Genomic DNA, 15,803 nt, shown 5'->3' on the forward strand with positions numbered 1-15,803 from the left:
CTGAACCCTCCCATAACAACAGCTGGAGCCCTAAGCCCTTCCTTAACAACAGCTGGAGCCCTGAACCCTTCCTTAACAACAGCTGGATCACTGAACCCTTCCTTAACAACAGCTGGATCCCTGAACCCTCCCATAACAACAGCTGGATCCCTGAACCCTTCCTTAACAACAGCTGGATCCCTAAACACTTCCTGAACAAAAGCTGGACACCTAAACGCTTCCTTAACGACAGCTGGATCCCTGAACAATTCGTAAACAACAGCTGGATTCCTAAACCCTTCCTTAACAACAGCTGGATCCCTGTATCCTTCCTTAACAACAGCTGGATCTCTGAACCCTTCCTTAACAACAGCTTGATCCCTTAACCCTCCCATAAATCCAGCTCGATCCCTAAACACTTCCTTAACAACAGCTGGATCCCTGAACCCTTCCTTAACAACAGCTGGATCCCTGAGCCCTCCCATAACAACAGCTGGATCCCTAAACCCTTTCTAAACAACTGCTGGGTCCCTGAACCCTCCCATAACAACAGCTGGATCCCTGAACCCTCCCATAACAACAACTGGATCCCTGAAACCTCCCAGAACAACAGCTGTATCCCTGAACCATTAATTAACAACAGCTGGATCCCTGAACCCTTCCTCAACAACAGCTGGATCTCTGAACCCTTCCATAACAACAGCTGGATCCCTGAACCCTTCCTTAACAACAGCTGGAGCCCTAAACCCTTCCTTAACCACTGCTGGATCGCTGAACCCTTCTTTAACAACAGCTGGATCCCTGAACCCTCGCATAACAACAGCTGGATCCCTGAAACCTCCCAGAACAACAGCTGGATCCCTTCACCCTCCCATACCAGCTGGATCCCTGAACCTTCCCAGAACAACAGCTGGATCCCTGAACCCTTCCTTAACAACAGCTGGATCCCTGAATCCTCCCATAACAACAGCTGGATCCCTGAACCCTTCCTTAACAACAGCTGGAGACCTGAACCCTTCCTTAACAACAGCTGGATCCCGGAACCCTTCATTAACAACTGCTGCATCCCTGAAACCTCCCATAACAACAGCTGGATCCCTGAACTTTCCTTAACAACAGTTGGAGACCTGAACACTTCCTTAACAACAGCTGGATCCCTGAAACCTTCATTAACAACTGCTGCATCCCTGAAACCTCCCATAACAACAGCTGGATCCCTGAACTTTCCTTAACAACAGTTGGAGACCTGAACCCTTCCTTAACAACAGCTGGATCCCTGAACCCTTCCTTAACAACAGCTGGATCCCTAAACCGTTCCTTAACAACAGCAGGATCCCTGAATCCTTCCTTAACAACAGCTGGATCCCTGAACCCTTCCTTAACAACAGCTGATCCCTAAACCCGCCTTTCACAACATCTGGATCCCCGAACCCTTCCTTAACAGCAGCTAGATCCCTGAACCCTTCATTAACAACAGCGGGATCCCTGAACACTCCCATAACAACAATTGGATCCCTAAACTCTTCCTTAACAACAGCTGGATCCCTGAACCCGTCCTCAACAACAGCTGGATCCCTGAACCATCCCATAACAACCGCTGGAGCCCTGAAACCTCCCAAAACAACAGCTGGATCCCTGAACCCTCCCAGACCACAACAGCTGGATCCCTTAACCCTCCCATAACAGCTGGATCCCTGAACCTTCCCATAACAGCTGGATCCCTGAACCCTTCCTTAACAGCTGCCTGATCCCTAAACCCTCCCATAACAACAGCCGGATCCCTAAACCCTTCTTTAACAACTGGCTGGATACCTGAACCCTTCCTGAACAACAGCTGGATCCCTGAACCCTTCGTTAACAACTGCTGGATCCCTGAACCCTTGCTTAACAACTGCTGGATCCCTGAACCCTTCCATAACAACTGCTGGATCGCTGAACCCTGCCGAAACAATAGCTGGATCCCTGAAACTTTCCTCAACAACAGCTGGATCCCGAATCCCGTCCTGCACAACATCTGGATCCCCGAACCCTTCCTTAACTGCTGGATCCCTGAATACTTCCTTAACAACAGCTGGATCCGTGAACCCTTCCTTAACAACAGCGGGATCCCTGAACTCTCCCAAAACAACAGCTGGCTCCCTGAACCCTCCCATAACAACAGCTGGATCCCTGAAACCTTACTTAACAACAGCTGGAGCCCTGAACCCTTCCTTAACAACAGCTGGATCCCTGAACCCTTCCTTAACAACAGCTGGATCCCTGAGCCCTCCCATAACAACAGCTGGATCCCTGAACCCTTCCTTAACAACAGCTGGATCCCTAAACACTTCCTTAACAACAGCTGGATCCCTGTAGCCTTCCTTAACAACAGCTGGATCTCTGAACCCTTCCTTAACAACAGCTTGATCCCTTAACCCTCCCATGAATGCAGCTCGATCCCTAAACACTTCCTTAACAACAGCTGGATCCCTGAACACTCCCTAACAACAGCTGGATCCCTGAACCCTTCCTTAACAACAGCTGGATCCCTGAGCCCTCCCATAACAACAGCTGGATCCCTAAACCTTTTCTAAACAACTGCTGGGTCCCTGAACCCTCCCATAACAACAGCTGGATCCCTGAACCCTCCCATAACAACAACTGGATCCCTGTACACTTCCTTAAAAACAGCTGGATCCCTGAACCCTCACTTGACAACATCTGCATCTCTGAAACCTCACATAACAACAGCTGGATCCCTGAACCTTTCCTCAACAACAGCTCGATCCCTGAACCCTCCCATAACAACAGCTGGAACCCTAAACCCTTCGTTAACAACAGCTGGATCCCTGAACACTTCCTTTACAACAGCTGGATCCCTGAACCCTCCCATAACAACTGCTGGATCCCTGAACCGTCCCATAACAACAGCTGGATCCCTGAACCCTCCCTTAACAACAGCCGGATCCCTGAACCCTCCCATAACAGCTGGATCCCTAAACCCTTCCTTAACAACAGCTGGATCCCTAAAGCCTTCCTTAACAACAGCTGGACCCCTGAACACTTCCTGAACAACAGCTGGATCCCTGAACCCCTCATTAACAACAGCTGGATCCCTAAACCATTCCTTAACAACAGCTGGATCCCTGAACCCTTCCTTAACAACAGCTGGATCCCTGAACCCTTCCATAACAACAGCTGGATCTCTGAACCCTTCCTTAACAACAGCTGGATCCCTGAACCCTTCCTTAACAACAGCTGGATCCCTAAACCCTTCCTTAACCACTGCTGGATCGCTGAACCCTTCTTTAACAACAGCTGGATCCCTGAAACCTCGCATAACAACAGCTGGATCCCTGAAACCTCCCAGAACAACAGCTGGATCCCTTCACCGTCCCATACCAGCTGGATCCCTGAACCTTCCCAGAACAACAGCTGGATCCCTGAACCCTCCCATAACAACAGCTGGATCCCTGAACCGTTCCTTAACGACAGCTGGAGACCTGAACCCTTCCTTAACAACAGCTGGATCCCTGAACCCTTCCTTAACAACAGCTGGAGACCTGAACCCTTCCTTAACAACAGCTGGATCCCTGAAACCTTCATTAACAACTGCTGGATCCCTGAAACCTCCCATAACAACTGCTGGATCCCTGAACTTTCCTTAACAACAGCTGGAGACCTGAACTTTCCTTAACAACAGCTGGATCCCTGAACACTTCCTTTACAACAGCTGGATCCCTGAACCCTCCCATAACAACTGCTGGATCCCTGAACCGTCCCATAACAACAGCTTGATCCCTGTACATTTCCTTCACAACAGCTGGATCCCTCAACCCTCCCTTGACAATATCTGAATCTCTGAAACCTCACATAACAACAGCTGGATCCCTGAACTTTTCCTCAACAACAACTCGAACCCTGAACACTCCCATAACAGCTCGATCCCTAAACCCTTCCTTAACAACAGCTGGATCCCTGAACACTCCCATAACAACAGCTGGATCCCTGAACCCTTCCTTAACAACAGCTGGATCCCTGAAGCCTCCCATAGCAACAGCTGGATCCCTCAACCCTTTCTTAACAACGGCTGGATCCCTGAACCCTCCCATAACAACAGCTGGATCACTGAATCCTCCCAGAACAACAGCTGGACCCCTGAACACTCCCAAAACAACAGCTGGAACCCTAAACCCTTCGTTACCAACAGCTGGATCCCTGAACACTTCCTTTACAACAGATGGATCCCTGAACCCTCCAATAACAACTGCTGGATCCCTGAACCGTCCCATAAAAACAATTGCATCCCTGTACACTTCCTTAGCAACAGCTGGATCCCTGAAACCTCCCATAACAACAGCTGGATCCCTAAACCCTCCCTGAACAACAGCTGGATCCCTGAACCCTCCCATAACAACAGCTGGATCCCTGAACCCTCCCTTAACAACAGCCGGATCCCTGAACCCTCCCATAACAGCTGGATCCCTAAACCCTTCCTTAACAACAGCTGGATCCCTAAAGCCTTCCTTAACAACAGCTGGATCCCTGAACACTTCCTGAACAACAGCTGGATCCCTGAACCCCTCATTAACAACAGCTGGATCCCTAAACCATTCCTTAACAACAGATGGATCCCTGAACCCTTCCTTAACAACAGCTGGATCCCTGAACCCTTCCCTAACAACAGCTGGATCTCTGAACCCTTCCTTAACAACGGCTGGATCCCTGAACCCTCCCATAACAACAGCTGGATCACTGAATCCTCCCATAACAACAGCTGGACCCCTGAACACTCCCATAACAACAGCTGGAACCCTAAACCCTTCGTTACCAACAGCTGGATCCCTGAACACTTCCTTTACAACAGATGGATCCCTGAACCCTCCAATAACAACTGCTGGATCCCTGAACCGTCCCATAAAAACAATTGGATCCCTGTACACTTCCTTAGCAACAGCTGGATCCCTGAAACCTCCCATAACAACAGCTGGATCCCTAAACCCTCCCATAACAACAGCTGGATCCCTGAACCCTCCCTTAACAACAGCCGGATCCCTGAACCCTCCCATAACAGCTGGATCCCTAAACCCTTCCTTAACAACAGCTGGATCCCTAAAGCCTTCCTTAACAACAGCTGGACCCCTGAACACTTCCTGAACAACAGCTGGATCCCTGAACCCCTCATTAACAACAGCTGGATCCCTAAACCATTCCTTAACAACAGCTGGATCCCCGAACCCTTCCTTAACAACAGCTGGATCCCTGAACCCTTCCATAACAACAGCTGGATCTCTGAACCCTTCCTTAACACAGCTGGATCCCTGAACCCTTCCTTAACAACAGCTGGATCCCTAAACCCTTCCTTAACCACTGCTGGATCGCTGAACCCTTCTTTAACAACAGCTGGATCCCTGAAACCTCGCATAACAACAGCTGGGTCCCTGAAACCTCCCAGAACAACAGCTGGATCCCTTCACCGTCCCATACCAGCTGGATCCCTGAACCTTCCCAGAACAACAGCTGGATCCCTGAACCCTTCCTTAACAACAGCTGGATCCCTGAACCCTCCCATAACAACAGCTGGATCCCTGAACCCTTCCTTAACAACAGCGGGATCCCTGAACTCTCCCAAAACAACAGCTGGCTCCCTGAACCCTCCCATAACAACAGCTGGAGCCCTAAGCCCTTCCTTAACAACAGCTGGAGCCCTGAACCCTTCCTTAACAACAGCTGGATCACTGAACCCTTCCTTAATAACAGCTGGATCCCTGAACCCTCCCATAACAACAGCTGGATCCCTGAACCCTTCCTTAACAACAGCTGGATCCCTAAACACTTCCTGAACAAAAGCTGGACCCCTAAACGCTTCCTTAACGACAGCTGGATCCCTGAACAATTCCTAAACAACAGCTGGATTCCTAAACCCTTCCTTAACAACAGCTGGATCCCTGTATCCTTCCTTAACAACAGCTGGATCTCTGAACCCTTCCTTAACAACAGCTTGATCCCTTAACCCTCCCATAAATCCAGCTCGATCCCTAAACACTTCCTTAACAACAGCTGGATCCCTGAACCCTTCCTTAACAACAGCTGGATCCCTGAGCCCTCCCATAACAACAGCTGGATCCCTAAACCCTTTCTAAACAACTGCTGGGTCCCTGAACCCTCCCATAACAACAGCTGGATCCCTGAACCCTCCCATAACAACAACTGGATCCCTGAAACCTCCCAGAACAACAGCTGTATCCCTGAACCATTACTTAACAACAGATGGATCCCTGAACCCTTCCTCAACAACAGCTGGATCTCTGAACCCTTCCATAACAACAGCTGGATCCCTGAACCCTTCTTTAACAACAGCTGGATCCCTGAACCCTCGCATAACAACAGCTGGGTCCCTGAAACCTCCCAGAACAACAGCTGGATCCCTTCACCCTCCCATACCAGCTGGATCCCTGAACCTTCCCAGAACAACAGCTGGATCCCTGAACCCTTCCTTAACAACAGCTGGATCCCTGAATCCTCCCATAACAACAGCTGGATCCCTGAACCCTTCCTTAACAACAGCTGGAGACCTGAACCCTTCCTTAACAACAGCTGGATCCCTGAACCCTTCATTAACAACTGCTGCATCCCTGAAACCTCCCATAACAACAGCTGGATCCCTGAACTTTCCTTAACAACAGTTGGAGACCTGAACACTTCCTTAACAACAGCTGGATCCCTGAAACCTTCATTAACAACTGCTGCATCCCTGAAACCTCCCATAACAACAGCTGGATCCCTGAACCCTTCCTGAACAACAGCTGGATCCCTGAACCCCTCATTAACAACAGCTGGATCCCTAAACCATTCCTTAACAACAGATGGATCCCTGAACCCTTCCTTAACAACAGCTGGATCCCTGAACCCTTCCCTAACAACAGCTGGATCTCTGAACCCTTCCTTAACAACGGCTGGATCCCTGAACCCTCCCATAACAACAGCTGGATCACTGAATCCTCCCATAACAACAGCTGGACCCCTGAACACTCCCATAACAACAGCTGGAACCCTAAACCCTTCGTTACCAACAGCTGGATCCCTGAACACTTCCTTTACAACAGATGGATCCCTGAACCCTCCAATAACAACTGCTGGATCCCTGAACCGTCCCATAAAAACAATTGGATCCCTGTACACTTCCTTAGCAACAGCTGGATCCCTGAAACCTCCCATAACAACAGCTGGATCCCTAAACCCTCCCTGAACAACAGCTGGATCCCTGAACCCTCCCATAACAACAGCTGGATCCCTGAACCCTCCCTTAACAACAGCCGGATCCCTGAACCCTCCCATAACAGCTGGATCCCTAAACCCTTCCTTAACAACAGCTGGATCCCTAAAGCCTTCCTTAACAACAGCTGGACCCCTGAACACTTCCTGAACAACAGCTGGATCCCTGAACCCCTCATTAACAACAGCTGGATCCCTAAACCATTCCTTAACAACAGCTGGATCCCCGAACCCTTCCTTAACAACAGCTGGATCCCTGAACCCTTCCATAACAACAGCTGGATCTCTGAACCCTTCCTTAACACAGCTGGATCCCTGAACCCTTCCTTAACAACAGCTGGATCCCTAAACCCTTCCTTAACCACTGCTGGATCGCTGAACCCTTCTTTAACAACAGCTGGATCCCTGAAACCTCGCATAACAACAGCTGGATCCCTGAAACCTCCCAGAACAACAGCTGCATCCCTTCACCGTCCCATACCAGCTGGATCCCTGAACCTTCCCAGAACAACAGCTGGATCCCTGAACCCTTCCTTAACAACAGCTGGATCCCTGAACCCTCCCATAACAACAGCTGGATCCCTGAACCCTTCCTTAACAACAGCGGGATCCCTGAACTCTCCCAAAATAACAGCTGGCTCCCTGAACCCTCCCATAACAACAGCTGGAGCCCTAAGCCCTTCCTTAACAACAGCTGGAGCCCTGAACCCTTCCTTAACAACAGCTGGATCACTGAACCCTTCCTTAATAACAGCTGGATCCCTGAACCCTCCCATAACAACAGCTGGATCCCTGAACCCTTCCTTAACAACAGCTGGATCCCTAAACACTTCCTGAACAAAAGCTGGACCCCTAAACGCTTCCTTAACGACAGCTGGATCCCTGAACAATTCCTAAACAACAGCTGGATTCCTAAACCCTTCCTTAACAACAGCTGGATCCCTTTATCCTTCCTTAACAACAGCTGGATCTCTGAACCCTTCCTTAACAACAGCTTGATCCCTTAACCCTCCCATAAATCCAGCTCGATCCCTAAACACTTCCTTAACAACAGCTGGATCCCTGAACCCTTCCTTAACAACAGCTGGATCCCTGAGCCCTCCCATAACAACAGCTGGATCCCTAAACCCTTTCTAAACAACTGCTGGGTCCCTGAACCCTCCCATAACAACAGCTGGATCCCTGAACCCTCCCATAACAACAACTGGATCCCTGAAACCTCCCAGAACAACAGCTGTATCCCTGAACCATTACTTAACAACAGATGGATCCCTGAACCCTTCCTCAACAACAGCTGGATCTCTGAACCCTTCCATAACAACAGCTGGATCCCTGAACCCTTCTTTAACAACAGCTGGATCCCTGAACCCTCGCATAACAACAGCTGGATCCCTGAAACCTCCCAGAACAACAGCTGGATCCCTTCACCCTCCCATACCAGCTGGATCCCTGAACCTTCCCAGAACAACAGCTGGATCCCTGAACTCTTCCTTAACAACAGCTGGATCCCTGAATCCTCCCATAACAACAGCTGGATCCCTGAACCCTTCCTTAACAACAGCTGGAGACCTGAACCCTTCCTTAACAACAGCTGGATCCCTGAACCCTTCATTAACAACTGCTGCATCCCTGAAACCTCCCATAACAACAGCTGGATCCCTGAACTTTCCTTAACAACAGTTGGAGACCTGAACACTTCCTTAACAACAGCTGGATCCCTGAAACCTTCATTAACAACTGTTGCATCCCTGAAACCTCCCATAACAACAGCTGGATCCCTGAACCCTTCCTTAACAACAGCTGGAGACCTGAACCCTTCCTTAACAACAGCTGGATCCCTGAACCCTTCATTAACAACTGCTGCATCCCTGAAACCTCCCATAACAACAGCTGGATCCCTGAACTTTCCTTAACAACAGTTGGAGACCTGAACCCTTCCTTAACAACAGCTGGATCCCTGAACCCTTCCTTAACAACAGCTGGATCCCTAAACCGTTCCTTAACAACAGCAGGATCCCTGAATCCTTCCTTAACAACAGCTGGATCCCTGAACCCTTCCTTAACAACAGCTGATCCCTAAACCCGCCTTTCACAACATCTGGATCCCTGAACACTCCCATAACAACAATTGGATCCCTAAACTCTTCCTTAACAACAGCTGGATCCCTGAACCCGTCCTCAACAACAGCTGGATCCCTGAACCATCCCATAACAACCGCTGGAGCCATGAAACCTCCCAAAACAACAGCTGGATCCCTGAACCCTCCCAGACCACAACAGCTGGATCCCTTAACCCTCCCATAACAGCTGGATCCCTGAACCTTCCCATAACAGCTGGATCCCTGAACCCTTCCTTAACAGCTGCCTGATCCCTAAACCCTCCCATAACAACAGCCGGATCCCTAAACCCTTCTTTAACAACTGGCTGGATACCTGAACCCTTCCTGAACAACAGCTGGATCCCTGAACCCTTCGTTAACAACTGCTGGATCCCTGAACCCTTGCTTAACAACTGCTGGATCCCTGAACCCTTCCTTAACAACAGCTGGATCCCTTCACCCTCCCATACCAGCTGGATCCCTGAACCTTCCCAGAACAACAGCTGGATCCCTGAACCCTTCCTTAACAACAGCTGGATCCCTGAATCCTCCCATAACAACAGCTGGATCCCTGAACCCTTCCTTAACAACAGCTGGAGACCTGAACCCTTCCTTAACAACAGCTGGATCCCTGAACCCTTCATTAACAACTGCTGCATCCCTGAAACCTCCCATAACAACAGCTGGATCCCTGAACTTTCCTTAACAACAGTTGGAGACCTGAACACTTCCTTAACAACAGCTGGATCCCTGAAACCTTCATTAACAACTGCTGCATCCCTGAAACCTCCCATAACAACAGCTGGATCCCTGAACCCTTCCTTAACAACAGCTGGAGACCTGAACCCTTCCTTAACAACAGCTGGATCCCTGAACCCTTCATTAACAACTGCTGCATCCCTGAAACCTCCCATAACAACAGCTGGATCCCTGAACTTTCCTTAACAACAGTTGGAGACCTGAACCCTTCATTAACAACAGCTGGATCCCTGAACCCTTCCTTAACAACAGCTGGATCCCTAAACCGTTCCTTAACAACAGCAGGATCACTGAATCCTTCCTTAACAACAGCTGGATCCCTGAACCCTTCCTTAACAACAGCTGATCCCTAAACCCGCCTTTCACAACATCTGGATCCCCGAACCCTTCCTTAACAGCAGCTAGATCCCTGAACCCTTCATTAACAACAGCGGGATCCCTGAACACTCCCATAACAACAATTGGATCCCTAAACTCTTCCTTAACAACAGCTGGATCCCTGAACCCGTCCTCAACAACAGCTGGATCCCTGAACCATCCCATAACAACCGCTGGAGCCCTGAAACCTCCCAAAACAACAGCTGGATCCCTGAACCCTCCCAGACCACAACAGCTGGATCCCTTAACCCTCCCATAACAGCTGGATCCCTGAACCTTCCCATAACAGCTGGATCCCTGAACCCTTCCTTAACAGCTGCCTGATCCCTAAACCGTCCCATAACAACAGCCGGATCCCTAAACCCTTCTTTAACAACTGGCTGGATACCTGAACCCTTCCTGAACAACAGCTGGATCCCTGAACCCTTCGTTAACAACTGCTGGATCCCTGAACCCTTGCTTAACAACTGCTGGATCCCTGAACCCTTCCTTAACAACTGCTGGATCGCTGAACCCTTCCGAAACAATAGCTGGATCCCTGAAACCTTCCTTAACAACAGCTGGATCCCGAATCCCGTCCTGCACAACATCTGGATCCCCGAACCCTTCCTTAACTGCTGGATCCCTGAATACTTCCCAAAACAACAGCTGGCTCCCTGAACCCTCCCATAACAACAGCTGGATCCCTGAAACCTTACTTAACAACAGCTGGAGCCCTGAACCCTTCCTTAACAACAGCTGGATCCCTGAACCCTTCCTTAACAACAGCTGGATCCCTGAGCCCTCCCATAACAACAGCTGGATCCCTGAATCCTTCCTTAACAACAGCTGGATCCCTAAACACTTCCTGAACAAAAGCTGGACCCTAAACGCTTCCTTAACGACAGCTGGATCCCTGAACAATTCCTGAACAACAGCTGGATTCCTAAACCCTTCCTTAACAACAGCTGGATCCCTGTAGCCTTCCTTAACAACAGCTGGATCTCTGAACCCTTCCTTAACAACAGCTTGATCCCTTAACCCTCCCATGAATGCAGTTCGATCCCTAAACACTTCCTTAACAACAGCTGGATCCCTGAACACTCCCTAACAACAGCTGGATCCCTGAACCCTTCCTTAACAACAGCTGGATCCCTGAGCCCTCCCATAACAACAGCTGGATCCCTAAACCTTTTCTAAACAACTGCTGGGTCCCTGAACCCTCCCATAACAACAGCTGGATCCCTGAACCCTCCCATAACAACAACTGGATCCCTGTACACTTCCTTAAAAACAGCTGGATCCCTGAACCCTCACTTGACAACATCTGGATCTCTGAAACCTCACATAACAACAGCTGGATCCCTGAACCCTTCCTCAACAACAGCTCGATCCCTGAACCCTCCCATAACAACAGCTGGAACCCTAAACCCTTCGTTAACAACAGCTGGATCCCTGAACACTTCCTTTACAACAGCTGGATCCCTGAACCCTCCCATAACAACTGCTGGATCCCTGAACCGTCCCATAACAACAGCTGGATCCCTGAACCCTCCCTTAACAACAGCCGGATCCCTGAACCCTCCCATAACAGCTGGATCCCTAAACCCTTCCTTAACAACAGCTGGATCCCTGAAGCCTTCCTTAACAACAGCTGGACCCCTGAACACTTCCTGAACAACAGCTGGATCCCTGAACCCCTCATTAACAACAGCTGGATCCCTAAACCATTCCTTAACAACAGCTGGATCCCTGAACCCTTCCTTAACAACAGCTGGATCCCTGAACCCTTCCATAACAACAGCTGGATCTCTGAACCCTTCCTTAACAACAGCTGGATCCCTGAACCCTTCCTTAACAACAGCTGGATCCCTAAACCCTTCCTTAACCACTGCTGGATCGCTGAACCCTTCTTTAACAACAGCTGGATCCCTGAAACCTCGCATAACAACAACTGGATCCCTGAAACCTCCCAGAACAACAGCTGGATCCCTTCACCGTCCCATACCAGCTGGATCCCTGAACCTTCCCAGAACAACAGCTGGATCCCTGAACCCTCCCATAACAACAGCTGGATCCCTGAACCGTTCCTTAACGACAGCTGGAGACCTGAACCCTTCCTTAACAACAGCTGGATCCCTGAACCCTTCCTTAACAACAGCTGGAGACCTGAACCCTTCCTTAACAACAGCTGGATCCCTGAAACCTTCATTAACAACTGCTGGATCCCTGAAACCTCCCATAACAACTGCTGGATCCCTGAACTTTCCTTAACAACAGCTGGAGACCTGAACCCTTCCTTAACAACAGCTGGATCCCTGAACCCTTCCTTAACAACAGCTGGATCCCTGAACCCTTCCTTAACAACAGCTGGATCCCTGAACACTTCCTTTACAACAGCTGGATCCCTGAACCCTCCCATAACAACTGCTGGATCCCTGAACCGTCCCATAACAACAGCTTGATCCCTGTACATTTCCTTCACAACAGCTGGATCCCTCAACCCTCCCTTGACAACATCTGAATCTCTGAAACCTCACATAACAACAGCTGGATCCCTGAACTTTTCCTCAACAACAACTCGAACCCTGAACACTCCCATAACAGCTCGATCCCTAAACCCTTCCTTAACAACAGCTGGATCCCTGAACACTCCCATAACAACAGCTGGATCCCTGAACCCTTCCTTAACAACAGCTGGATCCCTGAAGCCTCCCATAGCAACAGCTGGATCCCTCAACCCTTTCTTAACAACGGCTGGATCCCTGAACCCTCCCATAACAACAGCTGGATCACTGAATCCTCCCAGAACAACAGCTGGACCCCTGAACACTCCCAAAACAACAGCTGGAACCCTAAACCCTTCGTTACCAACAGCTGGATCCCTGAACACTTCCTTTACAACAGATGGATCCCTGAACCCTCCAATAACAACTGCTGGATCCCTGAACCGTCCCATAAAACAATTGCATCCCTGTACACTTCCTTAGCAACAGCTGGATCCCTGAAACCTCCCATAACAACAGCTGGATCCCTAAACCCTCCCTGAACAACAGCTGGATCCCTGAACCCTCCCATAACAACAGCTGGATCCCTGAACCCTCCCTTAACAACAGCCGGATCCCTGAACACTCCCATAACAGCTGGATCCCTAAACCCTTCCTTAACAACAGCTGGATCCCTAAAGCCTTCCTGAACAACAGCTGGATCCCTGAACACTTCCTGAACAACAGCTGGATCCCTGAACCCCTCATTAACAACAGCTGGATCCCTAAACCATTCCTTAACAACAGATGGATCCCTGAACCCTTCCTTAACAACAGCTGGATCCCTGAACCCTTCCCTAACAACAGCTGGATCTCTGAACCCTTCCTTAACAACGGCTGGATCCCTGAACCCTCCCATAACAACAGCTGGATCACTGAATCCGCCCATAACAACAGCTGGACACCTGAACACTCCCATAACAACAGCTGGAACCCTAAACCCTTCGTTACCAACAGCTGGATCCCTGAACACTTCCTTTACAACAGATGGATCCCTGAACCCTCCAATAACAACTGCTGGATCCCTGAACCGTCCCATAAAAACAATTGGATCCCTGTACACTTCCTTAGCAACAGCTGGATCCCTGAAACCTCCCATAACAACAGCTGGATCCCTAAACCCTCCCTGAACAACAGCTGGATCCCTGAACCCTCCCATAACAACAGCTGGATCCCTGAACCCTCCCTTAACAACAGCCGGATCCCTGAACCCTCCCATAACAGCTGGATCCCTAAACCCTTCCTTAACAACAGCTGGATCCCTAAAGCCTTCCTTCACAACAGCTGGACCCCTGAACACTTCCTGAACAACAGCTGGATCCCTGAACCCCTCATTAACAACAGCTGGATCCCTAAACCATTCCTTAACAACAGCTGGATCCCCGAACCCTTCCTTAACAACAGCTGGATCCCTGAACCCTTCCATAACAACAGCTGGATCTCTGAACCCTTCCTTAACAACAGCTGGATCCCTGAACCCTTCCTTAACAACAGCTGGATCCCTAAACCCTTCCTTAACCACTGCTGGATCGCTGAACCCTTCTTTAACAACAGCTGGATCCCTGAAACCTCGCATAACAACAGCTGGATCCCTGAAACCTCCCAGAACAACAGCTGGATCCCTTCACCGTCCCATACCAGCTGGATCCCTGAACCTTCCCAGAACAACAGCTGGATCCCTGAACCCTTCCTTAACAACAGCTGGATCCCTGAACCCTCCCATAACAACAGCTGGATCCCTGAACCGTTCCTTAACGACAGCTGGAGACCTGAACCCTTCCTTAACAACAGCTGGATCCCTGAACCCTTCCTTAACAACAGCTGGATACCTGAACACTTCCTTAACAACAGCTGGATCCCTGAAACCTTCATTAACAACTGCTGGATCCCTGAAACCTCCCATAACAACTGCTGGATCCCTGAACTTTCCTTAACAACAGCTGGAGACCTGAACCCTTCCTTAACAACAGCTGGATCCCTGAACCCTTCCTTAACAACAGCTGGAACCCTGAACCGTTCCTTAACAACAGCAGGATCCCGGAACCCTTCCTTAACAACAGCTGGATCCCTGAACACTTCCTTAACAACAGCTGATCCCTAAACCCGCCCTTCACAACATCTGGATCCCCGAACCCTTCCTTAACAGCAGCTAGATCCCTGAACCCTTCATTAACAACAGCGGGATCCCTGAACACTCACATAACAACAGCTGGATCTCTGAACCCTCCCATAACAACAGCTGGATCCCCGAACCCTTCCTTAACAACTGCTGGATCCCTAACCCCTTCCTTAACAACAGCTGGATCCCTGAACCCTTCCTCAACAACAGCTGGATCCCTGAACCATCCCATAACAACCGCTGGAGCCCTGAAACCTCCCATAACAACAGCTGGATCCCTGAACCCTCCCAGATCACAACAGCTGGATCCCTTAACCCTCCCATAACAGCTGCTGGATCCCTAAACCCTCCCATAACAACGGCCGGATCCCTAAACCCTTCTTTAACAACTGGCTGGATCCCTGAACCCTTCCTGAACAACAGCTGGAACCCTGAACCCTTCGTTAACAACTGCTGGATCCCTGAACCCTTGCTTAACAACTGCTGGATCCCTGAACCCTTCATTAACAACAGCTGGATCGCTGAACCCTTTCGGAACAACAGCTGGATCCCCAAAACCTTCCTTAACAACAGCTGGATCCCGAATCCCGCCCTGCACAACATCTGGATCCTCGAACCCTTCCTTAACTGCTGGATCCCTGAATCCTTCCTTAACAACAGCTGGATCCCTGAACCCTTCCTGAACAACAG

The sequence above is a fragment of the Scyliorhinus torazame genome, chromosome X, assembly GCF_047496885.1.
Source record: "Scyliorhinus torazame isolate Kashiwa2021f chromosome X, sScyTor2.1, whole genome shotgun sequence".
Taxonomy (NCBI): Eukaryota; Metazoa; Chordata; class Chondrichthyes; order Carcharhiniformes; family Scyliorhinidae; genus Scyliorhinus; species Scyliorhinus torazame.